Source organism: Nanorana parkeri, unplaced genomic scaffold (assembly GCF_000935625.1).
Source record: "Nanorana parkeri isolate BGI_ZX_2015 unplaced genomic scaffold, ASM93562v1 scaffold153, whole genome shotgun sequence".
NCBI lineage: Eukaryota > Metazoa > Chordata > Amphibia > Anura > Dicroglossidae > Nanorana > Nanorana parkeri.
In genome coordinates this window covers 70,460-85,399 of record NW_017306421.1, presented here as the reverse complement: position 1 = coordinate 85,399, position 14,940 = coordinate 70,460, and the positions used below count along the sequence as shown (strand labels likewise).

At 43.0% G+C, this 14,940-nt stretch overlaps 1 long non-coding RNA gene and 6 other non-coding genes across 7 annotated transcripts; 4 read left to right on the top strand and 3 right to left on the bottom strand.

Moving 5' to 3' along the window:
• Positions 1-1,036: 1,036 nt before the first annotated feature.
• Positions 1,037-14,331, bottom strand: LOC108785265. Its single transcript, XR_001941123.1, has 3 exons — positions 14,319-14,331; positions 13,912-13,913; positions 1,037-1,120 (listed from the first exon to the last, which is right to left on the bottom strand). It is a non-coding gene; the product is annotated as an uncharacterized LOC108785265 (long non-coding RNA).
• Positions 1,049-1,121, bottom strand: TRNAT-UGU. The gene has a single exon. It is a non-coding gene; the product is annotated as a tRNA-Thr (tRNA).
• TRNAS-UGA lies at positions 1,231-1,312 on the top strand. The gene has a single exon. It is a non-coding gene; the product is annotated as a tRNA-Ser (tRNA).
• TRNAT-AGU lies at positions 1,565-1,638 on the bottom strand. Its single transcript has one exon. It is a non-coding gene; the product is annotated as a tRNA-Thr (tRNA).
• TRNAA-CGC lies at positions 6,454-6,525 on the top strand. Its single transcript has one exon. It is a non-coding gene; the product is annotated as a tRNA-Ala (tRNA).
• TRNAS-GCU lies at positions 7,349-7,430 on the top strand. The gene has a single exon. It is a non-coding gene; the product is annotated as a tRNA-Ser (tRNA).
• On the top strand, positions 10,059-10,130 carry TRNAW-CCA. The gene has a single exon. It is a non-coding gene; the product is annotated as a tRNA-Trp (tRNA).
• Positions 14,332-14,940: the final 609 nt, after the last annotated feature.

The window sequence follows — 14,940 nt, the reverse complement described above, 5'->3', positions numbered from 1 at the left end:
CCCCTCCCCCCCCCTCCCAACTAATCGATAATGAGAATTGTTGCCAACTATTCTCATTATCAATTATTAGGGATGCACCAATACTAGTATCGGTGCCGATACCGAGTATTTGGGCAAGTACTTGTACTCGCCCAAATGCTCCAATGCCTAGCCCGATACTTCCTGTATCAGGAAGCCAGGCAGCGTGTAATGACGCGCTGCCTGGCTTCCTGATTGGTCACAAAGCTGATAATAATGAAGCGCCCAGCTTTCTGATTGGCCGGGAAGCCAGCTCCATGCTCCCTTGTCATCTCATGACGAGGGAGCATGGAGCCGGCTTCCCAGCCAATCAGGAAGCCGGGCGCTGCATCATTACACGGAGCCCGGCTTCCATGATTGGCCAACAAACCGGCTCCATGCTTTCTCGTCACATAGTGACGTGAAGCATGGTACGACTTCATTGTTAACCGGGAAGCCGGGTGGCAAGTCTTTACACGCTGACGGCTTCCCGGCTAATCAGGAAGCCAGGTGGCGAGTCATTACACGGCGCCTGGCTTCCTGAATGGGACTTCCGGTACTCGCTATTTGGTACTCTGTACCAAAATACCTGTATCGGTGCATCCCTATCAATTGTAATCGATACATTTTTGCAGCCCTAGCTGCATGCACTATTTTTTCTGACTGCACCGGACCAGAACGCAGGCATTGATGTGCCACGTGTGGCCAGAGGGCATGGCTGCAGTGCCATTGACTTCAATGCACGCTACCTCCCGCCCTAAAACAAAGTGAGCCAGCCAGAATGTGATCCAGTGCGTTCCGGCACCATCCGGGCCGAAACGCACTGGGGCTGGTGTGAACTAGCCCTAAGATTTGTATTCGTGTATATAATTCTTCTTGTAAATAAATGTAAATTTGGTTTCAACTCATATTATTTGGATTATATTCATTTAAAGGATTAACAAAAAAAAATCTTCTAAGGCAGGACCAGCCTTGCTTTACTGTAATCTTCTAAGTCACTAAAGTGTGACTAAATATTTTTAAATGCTTATGATCCATTAAAAACATTCTTAGGCCCCAGCGAGATTTGAACTCGCGACCCCTGGTTTACAAGACCAGTGCTCTAACCCCTGAGCTATGGAGCCTTGCAGACTGGTCAAAAAATCACAATTTTTGCATCTGCAGGAGCAACATTAGCTCCTCCTGTTGCCATGCCACAGGTCATACCTGTTTTGCCCGCACAGGAAATCCAGTGTAGTCGTGGCCGAGTGGTTAAGGCGATGGACTTGAAATCCATTGGGGTTTCCCCGCGCAGGTTCGAATCCTGCCGACTACGAATTATTTTTTTCTTTTTTTTTTTCTTTAGTCTTCCAACCAAATAAACAGTAATTTGCTTATTTCAGTATTTATACATATAATCCTACATAAAAGTAAATGTGAAGGACCTTGCCATTTTAGCAATAGTTGAAAATCTACTTGTTTTGAGAAAGCACTCGTTCTAACTTTTAACAAATTCCTCTTCAAAGAGACTCGTAGCTAAAACCACATTTTTATGTTTTGCAAAGTAAACCGAATTGTGAGCAAAACTAGGCACTGCTGAGATTCGAACTCAGGATCTCCTGTTTACTAGACAGGCGCTTTAACCAACTAAGCCACAGCGCCTCACGCTACACTCAGCTCGCAGTTCTCTTTACTTTCTTCTACTCTGCTTCCTGTGTGTGTAAAAGTGAATGTATTAGACAATGAAACGTCCTCCATGTTCTCGCATAGTGACAACAAGCAAACAAAACCTTTGCAATGAAGGACAACAAAGGTGGACCACAAAAGTGACAATCAATGAATACAAAGTGGTATCAATGAATATGGGCAATTGCAGGAAAATGTTCACAACAAACAGGCAGTCTATGGACAATACACATAAAACAAAACAGGCATTTTTAGCCCTGCCCCCAATCTCATATCCTGATTCAGCACCGCCATCTCCATAGACCGCGGCGAAAATGCTGATCGTGCTTCAAGGGCACCTTGCTGATGGACATGCGTTGCAGTGCGGTGCCAGAAATGGTGCAATTTGGTGCATTAGGCAACCCACTCATTTGGATAAGAATGGGTTGGTTAACGCACTGGACTGGTGTGAATGGGCCCACACAGATTTATAACATATGTAAAGGCAAATCTTTTTTGTTTTGTTGTGGCCATGTGATTCTACAGTATAGTGGTTAGGAATTGCACATTTCCTCCAAGATGTCTAAGTGCACTTGTGGCTTTTAGTGTAGTAAAACTTACCAGCTAGCCAGCATAATAATAATCCCCTCTAATTGATTGCTGGAATAAAAATAAAAAAAAGCCTGTTTAAAAGCCATGGTCATGTGACACTTAGGTCTAAAGTATTTGATTTCCTAATGAGTCCTTCTTTGGGTGTCCACAACCCTGCCTTCATGACATGCACACTTTTGGTTGGCTGTCCAGTGTTGGGGTCCTCTCAGGTTCCAGAAAAGAAGTGACACTATCTCAAGGGGATACTAGATGAACAGTTGGCTAAGGACCATCTGCAGTGCTTGATTAGTGGTCCTCGCAGCAAGAAACAGTGCCACTGAGGGATCTGGAGGGGGAACCTAGGTCAGTATAACTTACCTCCAAAGGTAAGGAAAAGTAAGAACCCTGCTGGATGGGTTACAGAGGGAATGAGGGGAGGGATGGAAGGGGCGCATATTTTGCCCAGAGTGCAGCTTTATAAAAAATGACCTCAGTAGTATGAATGAGAGAACCAGTTGAGCAAGAAGACTGGAACTGGAAAAGCTTTGTGAAGAGAGCAGGTTCATAATTTGGATATACACTGTGAATAGCATCCATCATTCAGTACACGTGATGGTACAAGGAAAATAATTTTTGGCAAAAATAATACTATACAAAGAAAAGTGGGAATACTTTCCTATCCCTAATGCTGTTTCACTAAAGAGGAATGTTCCACTAAAGACTGCTGAGGGACCAACACTTCTGGTACTGTTGATTTTCTGTGCCCCCTTTGGCGCTCAATAGTTCCTCCCGCTGACTTCCATGACATTACTGTGTCCTGTAGTGACATAGAGGTCAGGCAGCGTGTGGGGAAAGGGGCAAAAACTATAAACAGAATATCCGATGAACGTAATTATGTGAGGAGGGGACGATGGGTGACAGAAGGTAAGTATTTCTCGACGCAGAGGGACCACATTTTCTCAAACTTACGCATGGTACTATCAAGTTGAGCCGTACACGTTTCATGGGACATTACCCAGTTGACATGGAGTTTGACCCTGGAGATGCTCCAAATATTAGATAGCCAAGACTTAGCTATCTTCCGTTTCGCTGCAGTCAAAATGTGGAGAGAGAGTTTAAAAGCAGCGAAGGGAAGACCTTCCGGCTTACAATTAAGAAGGGCAAATTAATAATAAAGATAATGGACACAAGTGATGTGGCAATATTGATCAATATCCCCTATTGATTATGGTATGCTGGATAATGTTTCTCATGTAGCCCTAGCCTTAGGCCAGCTTTACACCTTTGTGTTGCAGTAATGTGTGTTTTACTGCAACACACAATATCAATCCACGCAAGCTTTAATGGGTTGTGGTGTTTTTCATTTTAAAATGGTCCCTCAGTGCAGTAAAACAATGTACCTGCATTGCGCACGCCACAATACACAGTAATGCACTGCAAGCTGTGTGCTCTTAAAAATGGACAGGTGTTGCTTCCTAGGTGCTGGGGTGCGTTCAACCAGCCCATTGATTTTTAACAGGCTACCTTAATGCAACACACATTAACATGTTGCCTTTAAAGTAAAACTGTGAAAAGAAATATACTCCGATCAGCCATAACATTATGACCACTGACTGGTGAAGTGAATAACATTGATTATCTCACTACAATGGCACCTGGAAGTGAGATGCACTATATTGCCAAAAGTATTGGGACACCCCTCAAAATTATTGGATTCAGGTGTTCCAATTACCTCGATGGCAACAGGTGTATAAAATCAAGCACCTGGGCATGTAGGCGCTTCTGCAAACATTTGTGAAAGAATGGGTTGCTTTCAGGAGCTCAGTGAATCCAAGCGTGGTACCGTCATAGGTTGCCACTTGTGCAATAAGTCCATCCGTGAAATGTCCTTGCTACTAAATATTCCATGGTCACCTGTTAGTGGTATTATAACAAAGTGGAAGCAACTGGGAACAACAGCAACTCAGCCAGGAAGTGGTAGGCCACGTAAAATGACAGAGCGTGGTCAGCGCATGCTGAAGCGCACAGTGCACAGAAGTCGCCAACTGTCTGCAGAGTAAATAGCTACAGACCTCCAAACTTTGTGTGGCCTTCAGATTGGCACAACAACAGTGCGTAGAGAGCGTCATGGAATGGGTTTCCATGGCCGAGCAGCTGCATCCAAGCCTTGCATCACCAAGTGCTTCTCTGTCTGGCAATCCAATGGATGTGTCTGGGTTTGGCGGTTGCCTGACTACATTGTGCCAAGTGTAAAGTTTGGTGGAGGGGGGGATTATGCCCCTTAGTTCCAGTGAAGAGAACTCTTAAGGTGTCAGCATACCAAGACATTTTGGACAATTTCATGCTCCCAACTTTGTGGAAGCAGAGCTGCAGTTGTCTCCTATAGGGCTGGAGGGCCTGCATTGATGTAACGACTGATCATACACTAGAACCTCAGTTACAAGGAGCTAATTTCAGACATCCCAACCTGCAAAAACTAATTTCAGGAATGTGCCCTCTCCCCCATGTGGATGAGTAAGGGAATCAGCAGGTAGCAGATGAGCTAATGCTCCTTTCCGGGATATAATGTTTCTCCGCAATAAGATGTTCCTCTTGTAGGCGTCAGGGAGTCGCTATATAGAAGACTATGCAGAAGACGTAAGGACTTTGCTTTAATGCAATTCAACAGGTATCCTGTGCTCCCATATCCTTCTTCCTTATTCTTCATGCACATGCAAATCAAACTATCTTGAATATATTCTAAGTGGTGCAGGGAGTGTGATGCTTTGGGCAAAAATGTACTGAGAAACCTTGAGTTCTGCCTTTCATTTAGAATGGTTTGAGGAACACAACAATGAGTTTGAGATGTTGACTTGGCCTCCAAATTTTCCTGATCTCAATTCAATCAAGCATCTGTGGCATGTGCTGGAAAAACAAGTCTGATCCATGGAGGCCCGACCTCACAACTTACAGGATTTAAAGGATCTGCTACTGATAGCTAGAAAAGGGGGACCTACTCAATATTAGGTGGATGGCCATAACTGCTGATACCGAGTATTTGGGTGAGTATGAGCAATGTCCTGTTCCACTGAGAAAGGAAACCTCTCTGCAAGAGTCTGAGATACCAATGTGCCCATGGTACCATTGGGATACAAGAGGCCATGGTACCTAGTACTAGTAGACTCATGCATTGAGAGGCCGTCAGAGAGGAGGATAGGACCGTCTGCTTGATTCTGGATCTTATACCCATGGCCTTCTGGACTGGAGGGGAGATTGTTCCTCATGATTCAGACATGTGGAATTCCGCTCCCAGGTAGAGCATCTTCTGTGTGGGAACCAGCTGACTCTTTGGAAGATTGATCAGCCAGCCAAAGTAGGTGAGTGTGTTGATGAGAATCTCTCTGTGGGACAGAAGTACATCCCTGTCATTGGACAGGAGCAAAATATCATTCAAGTAATGGTGTACCCGGATACCGCATTCTCAGAGGGCATCCAGAATAGCAACTAACACTTTTTGTAAAGGTTCTCCGGGAGGTAGAGAGGCCGAAAGGAAGGCATACAAACTGTAGGTGCATCTCTCCCACCGCAAACCTCAGGAATTTTTGGAAGGATGCTAGAATGGGAACATGAAGATACACATCTTATAGATCTAATATATCTCAATATGCTTGTGAAAGCCCACAAGCACAATTGCCTGCCGAATGCCGTGTTTATTATTTTGTAGCTAAATATTTATCTAGGCACATGTGGCTGTAGAATGTTTGTCATGCTTGTGCATGTGTTGCCAGCCAATTTCAAACCATTCACAGGTTGTACTATGCCTCGTGACTCGTATGGTGGACATACTGGGGGGAATTTATCAAAACGGGAGCAGGCAAAATCTCAAGCAGCAGTGCAGGGCAGCCAATCAGCATCTCTCTTCAATTTGCTCAGGTAAGGTTTCAAAATGAGACAGAGAAGCTGATTGGCTGCAGTGCAAATCTGCTTCAGTTTTGATAAATTCCCCCCACTATATATGGTGTAAAACAAGCCACTTCTGCAAATATATGTGGGCACCTTCATTTTCTTTAATGCTGCCACCTAGTGTTTATGTTCAGCAGTTACATCATTTCTGAATATTACACATATTTTATATTTTCTGTGTGTCTTAGTCATTTTATACTTTTTTTTTATATATTTTGTTGCTTATTATAATCAAAAAATGCCTGAGGTGTACTGTTTATCACATCTGTCTGTCATTCAGGGGATGTAGCTCAGTGGTAGAGCGCACGCTTCGCATGTGTGAGGCCCCGGGTTCAATCCCCGGCATCTCCACTTGTTTTGTATTTCTAAAACAATACAGTAAACTCCCCGTTATCCAGAATCCACAGGATTGGTAGATTCAGGATAAATGTAGTTACTGGTTGCTTGAGAATTACTATTTATTTATGTTATTTATCATAACATAAACTTTGTATTAACTTCATACTAATATTGAAATGCGGTAATCAAAAGCAAGTTAAGACAAATAGGCACATGATTGTTCCCAGTATAATACATGCCTCAGATCAGCAAAACAGTAAATACCCAGGGGAGTTTTTTTTTTGGGTTAGTTGAGGGTTCTGGTTAGTTGAATACCAGATAAGTGAGAGCTTATTGTATATATTTCCACACCTATAAAACGTAATAATCTAGGAGTTTGAAAATTACATATTCCCTATTGGGGAATAAACAAACAGATAAACAATTGCCCACGCTGTGATATCATAATATGCATTAATTTGATTTTGTGGTATTTTCAAAAAACTTTTTGATAACGAATATTTTATTTTGGTAATTGTGCCATGTCCTCCATGGCAGTTGCCAATTTCCCATGCCTTTATTTGATAGTAGTTTACCTATAAGCCCTAAAAATAGCCATAATTTGCTAAAAGCATTCACCTTCTCCCTCAGACACTTCAATGGGAATCGCCATTACGGTTTGCCAAGTTTCAAGCCCTTTGAAAATTAAATCTGGGCAGACTCCCCTATCCCTGTAAATGAGCTCCATTGTTTCAAAGGTTCTGTTAACCAACACAACTCACAATTGTGCTGCATTAGCACACACTCATTACACTCTATTTGCAAGTTGCAGCATCATAAAGCAAGCAACATATAGGACGAGGTGGCCGAGTGGTTAAGGCGATGGACTGCTAATCCATTGTGCTCTGCACGCATGGGTTCGAATCCCATCCTCGTCGGGTTGTAGTTTTCGGAGTAGTTTAAATCTTTATGCAGATCTCTAGCCAAAAAAAACAAGACAAAAATGAAAAGCCCATTAAAACATAAAATACAGTATATAAATAGATATCATGAATACATTTTAATACGCTCCCCCCTTCCAAGTCGCTCCCCCGCACACATAAAATAATACACTACCCCCCGCACCTCACCTGGTTACATTCTTGCATGAAGTAGGCACAATCCCCGATGATGTAGTGGTTGATTAGTAAGGGCCGCAAGCGACGGACATATTGAGTTGGGCAACTCAGCCTAATACCGTGCTGAATTAGTCTGACCATAGTTCATTTTAATACTTTATTGATGTGTAGTATGTGTAAAGGGAAATGCCGCGGGTGGCGCAGTGCGATACAGCCTTCTCGGCCAAACCTCTTACTGCTAAGTAAACCGAAAGACAGATGGTTGGAGATCTCTAGAAGTTGGAACTTTCGATTGAACACCGGTACTGACAGGAGCAGCTATGCATGTAGCTGCTTCTGCGAGTCAGGTACGCAGTCCTTGACCGCGTGCCTGACCTGCCAGCTGGCTCCGGGCCACATACCCTGTTTCCCTGAAAATAAGACCTACCCCGAAAGTAGGACCTAGCACTATTTTTCAAGACTCCTGTAATATAAGACCTACCCTGAAAATAAGACCTAGTTTGGTGGTAGCATGTGAGGGGGAACTTGAAGAGCAGGAGAGATGGTTTCAGCCTGCAGGGACATACTGTATTAAGGGGATGACAGGAGACTCCCTCCGGCCTGCACAGTGACAGGAGCTCTCCAGTACCATACTTCACCAACTGCTGTCCCCCTGAAGGCACTGCTTAATGTAATGGTACTGTACTGTATTTTGTACCGGTAAATGGTACCGTACTTCACTGCTGCACCGCTGGTACCACTGTCCCTGATGGCAAAGCATGTCAGCGCTGTAGAAAGCATGCAGAGGGAACAGGGCCGCATTAGCAGATACTTCCTCTATAGCGCCAGTTAGGCTGGGTTCACACCTGGGCGCTGTAAAACGCTCAACATGTGAAAAACAATTATTGCCTATTCCCACCTGGGCGTTTTACAGCGCGTAGGAACGCGCTACAAAACGCCCTAAGAAGTACAGGAGCTTCTTTGGGGCGTATTTGTCACGCATATCCATCGGGATACAGCCAGGTAGCCCTCGGAAAGGCGCGTTTGTCTTATCGCAAATCGCGGTAAAAAACGTGCAGCGGCAAACGCGCATATTACATATGCCCAGGTGTGAACCCAGCCTTACTGTGACAGGCAGAGTGATAACTTTTGGATTGTTGTACATTTTGTTGCACAGTAAAAAAAAACAAATAAGACATCCCCTAAAAATAAGACCTAGTGTGTTTTTTGGGGGCAAAAAATATATAAGACAGTGTCTTATTTTCGGGGAAACGCGGTAGTACTGGTTTGTAGGCCGGTACTTTGAGACCCCTGCCTTAAGGTGATATGTCAGTAATCAGAGGGTTATACTGTAATATAGACATGTAAATTTCGTTTCATTCAGAAAGGATATTTGTACGAATATAGTTAAATTCGGACATTCCAAAGCATCTGAATTTCCAAAATCTAGCAAAGCGAAGGTAACATGCTGATATAAAATTAGAGTGAGATTTTCAAAGGCGTTCCTGCAAGATAGCATCATGGGTAAAAAAAAAGCTCAGCAATTTTCTAGTACAGTGCACACTAGCAGCATAAGGTTTAACCCTTTTGCTGCCACCAATGTAAGGATTACGCCAGCGGCATCACCGCCATGTAAAGACTACCAGCTGCTAGTTTGTTTACCTTTTTTACAGAGATCTTTTTATTAGAAGTAATTTGGGCCGCTGTGAAGCCGTCTGATTACGTCTATATGTACAGTATATGTACAACCATGTGTGTTCGGCTTACCTGTCCCTCCCAGGTTACCAGGGACCTCCACAGTGGGTTTTAGGATGGAGAGTGGCAGTAGATCAATGAAGGATCATCAAACTTTAGTTTGTTGATCTCCCCTGTGAAGAATGAACCTGCAAGCACTTAGCTCTGAGCACTTCCATGTTCAATTCTGTCAATCTTCATTCACTCCAGCTAGGGAAAAAGCTAAATTAGCACAGTTCTGTGCCCCCTGCAGTTGACCTGCATTTCTCCCATAGATTAAAGTCATTAAGAGAGGTAAGGCTACCATTGTCAACCTCTTTCTGATAATACTAATCAGTTGGCTGTCTTTGGCTTCAATATGTTCTGAGAACCTGAATGCGTACAATATGTAGCTCCTGATCAGCATGTTTGTTCCAGGTGAGTGACACAGAAATCATCAAAGTCATTAGATAACTGCAACAGCCAGGGAGCTACTATTCTCAGAAGGAGAATTCAGCAATGGAAGCCTCCTTGTGTCCTTGGGTGTATTTAGTAGAAAATGAAAGTTGGCATTGTGGTGGTGTCTGAATCTAGATTAGGTTGAGTATTTAAATTAGTTCGATGTCTTGTCTTTTCAGTCTATAGACATTGACATAATATACATTTGTTGAGACGTAATTATAAAAATGTCAATAATTTATATTACTTGGAGCTTGTGCTGAGTCATATTGAATATGCACAAATCATTTGAAGCAAGACCTCGTGGCGCAACGGTAGCGCGTCTGACTCCAGATCAGAAGGTTGCGTGTTCAAATCACGTCGGGGTCAGCAGCTCTCTTTTGTTAAATTCTGCTTTATACTAAAACCATATTGTTTAGAATTATTTAAAAAAAAACAGACATCAGAAATGTGAGGTATATACAATTTTTTTATTTCATTTTATTACTATAAATTGGCACCAGTAAACACGTCCCATATTTGAATGTAAACTTACAGCTGTGTGATCTATTCATCATAGTTGATACATACAGTCATGGCCCAAAATATTGGCACCCCTGCATTTCTGTCGGATAATGCACCACTTTGCGCAGAAAATTATTGCAATTACAAATATTTAGGCATTCTCATGTTTATTTCTTTTGTTTGTTGTACCCTGGCTGTTGCAGTTATCTAATGACTTTGATTATTTCTGTGTCACTCACCTGGAACAAACATGCTGATCAGGAGCTAGATATGGCACAAAAAAAAGTGGAGAAAAAAAAGTCAAACCCGACATTCCACGCAAAACTCCAAATATGGACCTGACAGAATTATTGGCACCCTCAACTAATATTTGATAGCACAGCCCTTGGGAAAAAAACTGAAATCAATCGCTTACTGTAACCATCAATGAGTTTCTTACACCTCTCTACAGGAATTTTTGATCACTCTTCTTTCGCCAACTGGTCCAGGTCTCAGATTGGAAGGGTTTATTTTCCCAACTGCTGTTTTGAGATCTCTCCACAGGTGCTCTGTGGGATTCAGAACTGAACTCATTGCTGGCCAGTCCAGTACTCTCCAGCGCTTTGTCTGAAACCATTTCTGGGTGCTTTTTGACGTGTGCTTTGGGTCATTGTCCTGCTGTAAGACCCATAACCTCTGACGGAGACCAACTTTCTGACACTGGGCCCTACATTGCACCCCACAATTCTTTGGTAGTCTTCAGATTTCACAGTTAAGACATCCAGTGCCTAAAGCAGCAAAGCAACCCTAAAACATCAGTGAACCTCCACCATGTGTGACTGTAGGGACTGTGTTTTTTTCTTTAAAGGCCTCATTTCTTTTTCTGAAAACAGCAGAATGATGGGCTGCACCAAAAAGCTGTAATTTTGTTTCGTCTGTCCACAGCACATTCTTCCAAAAGGATTTTGGCTTCCTCAGGTAAGTTTTGGCGAACTACAATCTGGCTTTTTTTTATCTTTCTGTGTCAGCAGTGGGGTCCTCCTGGGTCTCCTACCATGGCATCCCTTTTCATTCAAAGTATAGTGCGAGCTGACACAGTTGTACCCTGTGCCTGAATGTCAGCTTGAATTTGTCTGGAAGTTCATTGAGGGTCTTTATCCACCATTCAAACAATCCTTTGCTGCAATCTTTGATCAATTGTTTTCTTTTGTCCGCGTCCAGGGAGATTAGCTACAGTGCCTTGGGCTATAAACTTCTTGACAATGTTGCACACTGTGGACACAGAAAGATTAAGATCTCTGGAGATGGACTTGTAACCTTGAGATTTCCCATGCTTTTCCACAAAAACTTGGAATGCAATTATTTCTTGCAATTTGGAGAAGGTGCCAATTTGGAGAAGGTGCCAATAATTTTGTCCAGTACATTTTTTGAGCTTTGCGTGAAATGTCTCAGATTTGGCTTTTTTTTCACCACTTTTTTGTGTCATACCAATACAAAAAAAAGAAAAAGACACGAAAATGCCTAAACATTTGTAATTGCAAAAATTTTCTGTGCAAAATGGTGCATTATCGGACAGAAATGCAGGGGTGCCAATATTTTTAGCCATGACGGTCTAACTAATTGTGACTTTAAACTGCCAATTCTGTTGCAACGTGTACAGCAACCCTTTTGTTAATCAGTAACCTTTCAAAAAGAAGTACAGCCTTTTTGCACTGCCTCACCATTGTTTCAGTCCAACTCCAGCTACCCAAACAAAGTGTATACGTATTAAGATTTTTTTTTTTTTTTTTTAGAATTAATATTTCTAATCAGAATGTGAAAACTCCAAGTAACAAGTAAGCAAGTAACATGAATAGTTGAGAAAATATCCAAGGCAAAAAGTAATAACTAAATAGGTAAAAACGAACGATTATTGTACTTATAGAAAATAATAATACATTAAAACGTGTTTTGTTTTCTTAAGTTAAAGGTAAATTCCATCTTTTAAAGAACAATTACCATGTTTCATGCTACACCCTGCTTATGGGTGTAACATGAAACATGATATAAAGGAAAACTTTGCCTTTAAAGCAGAATAAAAAAATGTGATTTGCTATAAAGGAGAACGATGAGGCGAGTGAAAATCACTCAACCTCATAGTTCGAGCCGACGTGTGACAATGAAACTGTCGCAAGTGGGCTCAATAGATCGGGAAGTGAGCGGACACATACCGTTGCTCGCTCACTTCTAGATCATGTCCCTGCAGAGAGCCGTGACTGTCACTCACAGCTCCCTGCAGGGATTCCCCCCCTCCCCTGTCCGATCCTCCAGCGCTGAGTGGAGGAATGGACAGAGGAGGGGGCAGGTACAGCTGGCTCTGCCTCTAGATAGGCAGAGCCAGCTGTCAATCACGCAGCTGGGTGGATCTCGACAGTATTGTCGGGATCCGTCCTGGCTGCGGCGGTCTCAGTATACCGCGAGCTATACTGAGCTTTGGGTCACGGGAGGATGCTAGTTTATGTCCTCCCGTGATGACCCTGAGAAGAACTATGGGGAAAAACACTGACCCCTGACACACTGATCCCATAGTTCTCCTTTAAAGTAGTATTAAACTTTTTTCAATAGTGAATCCAAATCAAACAAATATACATTGTCCAGCAAAGTATTTCTTTACATTTTTGCTCAAGCACTTACAAGCATCGTGTTTCTGAATAGCTGAATCCAACTCTCTCATCTCAGCTTCCCTGAACTCCCTGCACAGCGCAAGATCACAAGAGAGAACACAGTCTCCAGCAGCTGTTCATCTACTAGATTGAAGAAGAAAGGAAGAACAGGGAACAGAGGGGAGTGAGGCTTGCCTTGCTGTGTCTGTGTGTTTGTAAAGACACACGGTCCCTGTGTGTGCTTACTAGCACACACAGGGACCGTAGGACCCTGCAAGGGAAAGGAGACTTCCTAAAACAGAATATCAGGGCCAATGCTCAGGGGACCAGCTGATTCTACAGGAAAGTAACACTTTTTAACAATAAGAAGCAGCATCCATTGAAAGTGATTTCATCACCATTTGAAATAACTAAAACATTTTAATATCACTTTAAAAGCTACAGAAAATGTAAAACCATAATGTTTGGTTTTATATATATGGTTTTAGGTCCAATTATACATGCTTTTCCTAAGATGACTTAAATAAAGGTTAACTTTTTTTTAAATAAAACAAGCACCTAATGTGGTGCACCCCTAGAAAATAAATAGTTTTCTTCCTTGAAGGTAAAGTGTAGTATTGATGTGGAAGATGTTTTGCATGCAGGATTGTTATCATGCATAAATATGTAAAAGTCCAGAGTTATCCTTCAAACTTAAAAGATAAGTTACATTTTGTTACATTTATCCTCTCCAGAACCCCTCCTTTAGCACTTTCAGTACAGGTGATAGGTACCTACAACACTGCTCCTCTGAGATCTTCACTGCGTGGCCTGCCCAGTGCTACACAACCTCTGTCCAATATCTTCGGAAAGCCTGTCTGCAGTAGGGATATGACAAATGTACCTGGGCTTGGTTTGCAAGACCTTTGCCAAACGCTCCTCTGATGTTTGAATGTTAATCCGAAACCCATTGAAGTCAATGGGAGCTTTAAAATCAACTCTGGCATTTTTCAAGGCTAACCGAGTTAACCGATCCCAAAGATGACCGCTCTAAGTCTGTTGGCACTTAGATTGTTGTCCTGCAAGCTGGAAAATCTCTGCGCATGGTCCGGGGTGTATCTACTGCAAGGCAAACTAGGCATTTGCCTATGGCGGCACTTTCCAGAGGGGCGCCAAAAAATGCTGCCCCCAAATCAGTTAGGTAAGAGAAAAAAAATAAATTATATTATAAATTATTCATAAATTACTGTCAGTACTTCTGGACCTGGTGCTTCTTTGACTGGGGGAACAACATGTCCACCTATGCCGCCTACTCCAACATATATGCCGGCTGCAGCTCCTTCCTCTTCTTGGTCAACATGCTGTGCAATGTATGTGACTTTCATCCGGATGCACTTGCAGTTCATGCGCTGGACCTCCCTGGGAAATCGACACCGAGAAGCTTCCGCAGGACCCCCAGGGCTGAGATCCAGATGGTCATCGTGCTCATCGGCACCTCCGTGGTGGTGGGTCGGGGGAAGGAGATCCTTTGCCAAACGCTCCTCTGATGTTTGAATGTTAATCCGAAACCCATTGAAGTCAATGGGAGCTTTAAAATCAACTCTGGCATTTTTCAAGGCTAACCGAGTTAACCGATCCCAAAGATGACCGCTCTAAGTCTGTTGGCACTTAGATTGTTGTCCTGCAAGCTGGAAAATCTCTGCGCATGGTCCGGGGTGTATCTACTGCAAGGCAAACTAGGCATTTGCCTATGGCGGCACTTTCCAGAGGGGCGCCAAAAAATGCTGCCCCCAAATCAGTTAGGTAAGAGAAAAAAAATAAATTATATTATAAATTATTCATAAATTACTGTCAGTACTTCTGGACCTGGTGCTTCTTTGACTGGGGGAACAACATGTCCACCTATGCCGCCTACTCCAACATATATGCCGGCTGCAGCTCCTTCCTCTTCTTGGTCAACATGCTGTGCAATGTATGTGACTTTCATCCGGATGCACTTGCAGTTCATGCGCTGGACCTCCCTGGGAAATCGACACCGAGAAGCTTCCGCAGGACCCCCAGTGCTGAGATCCAGA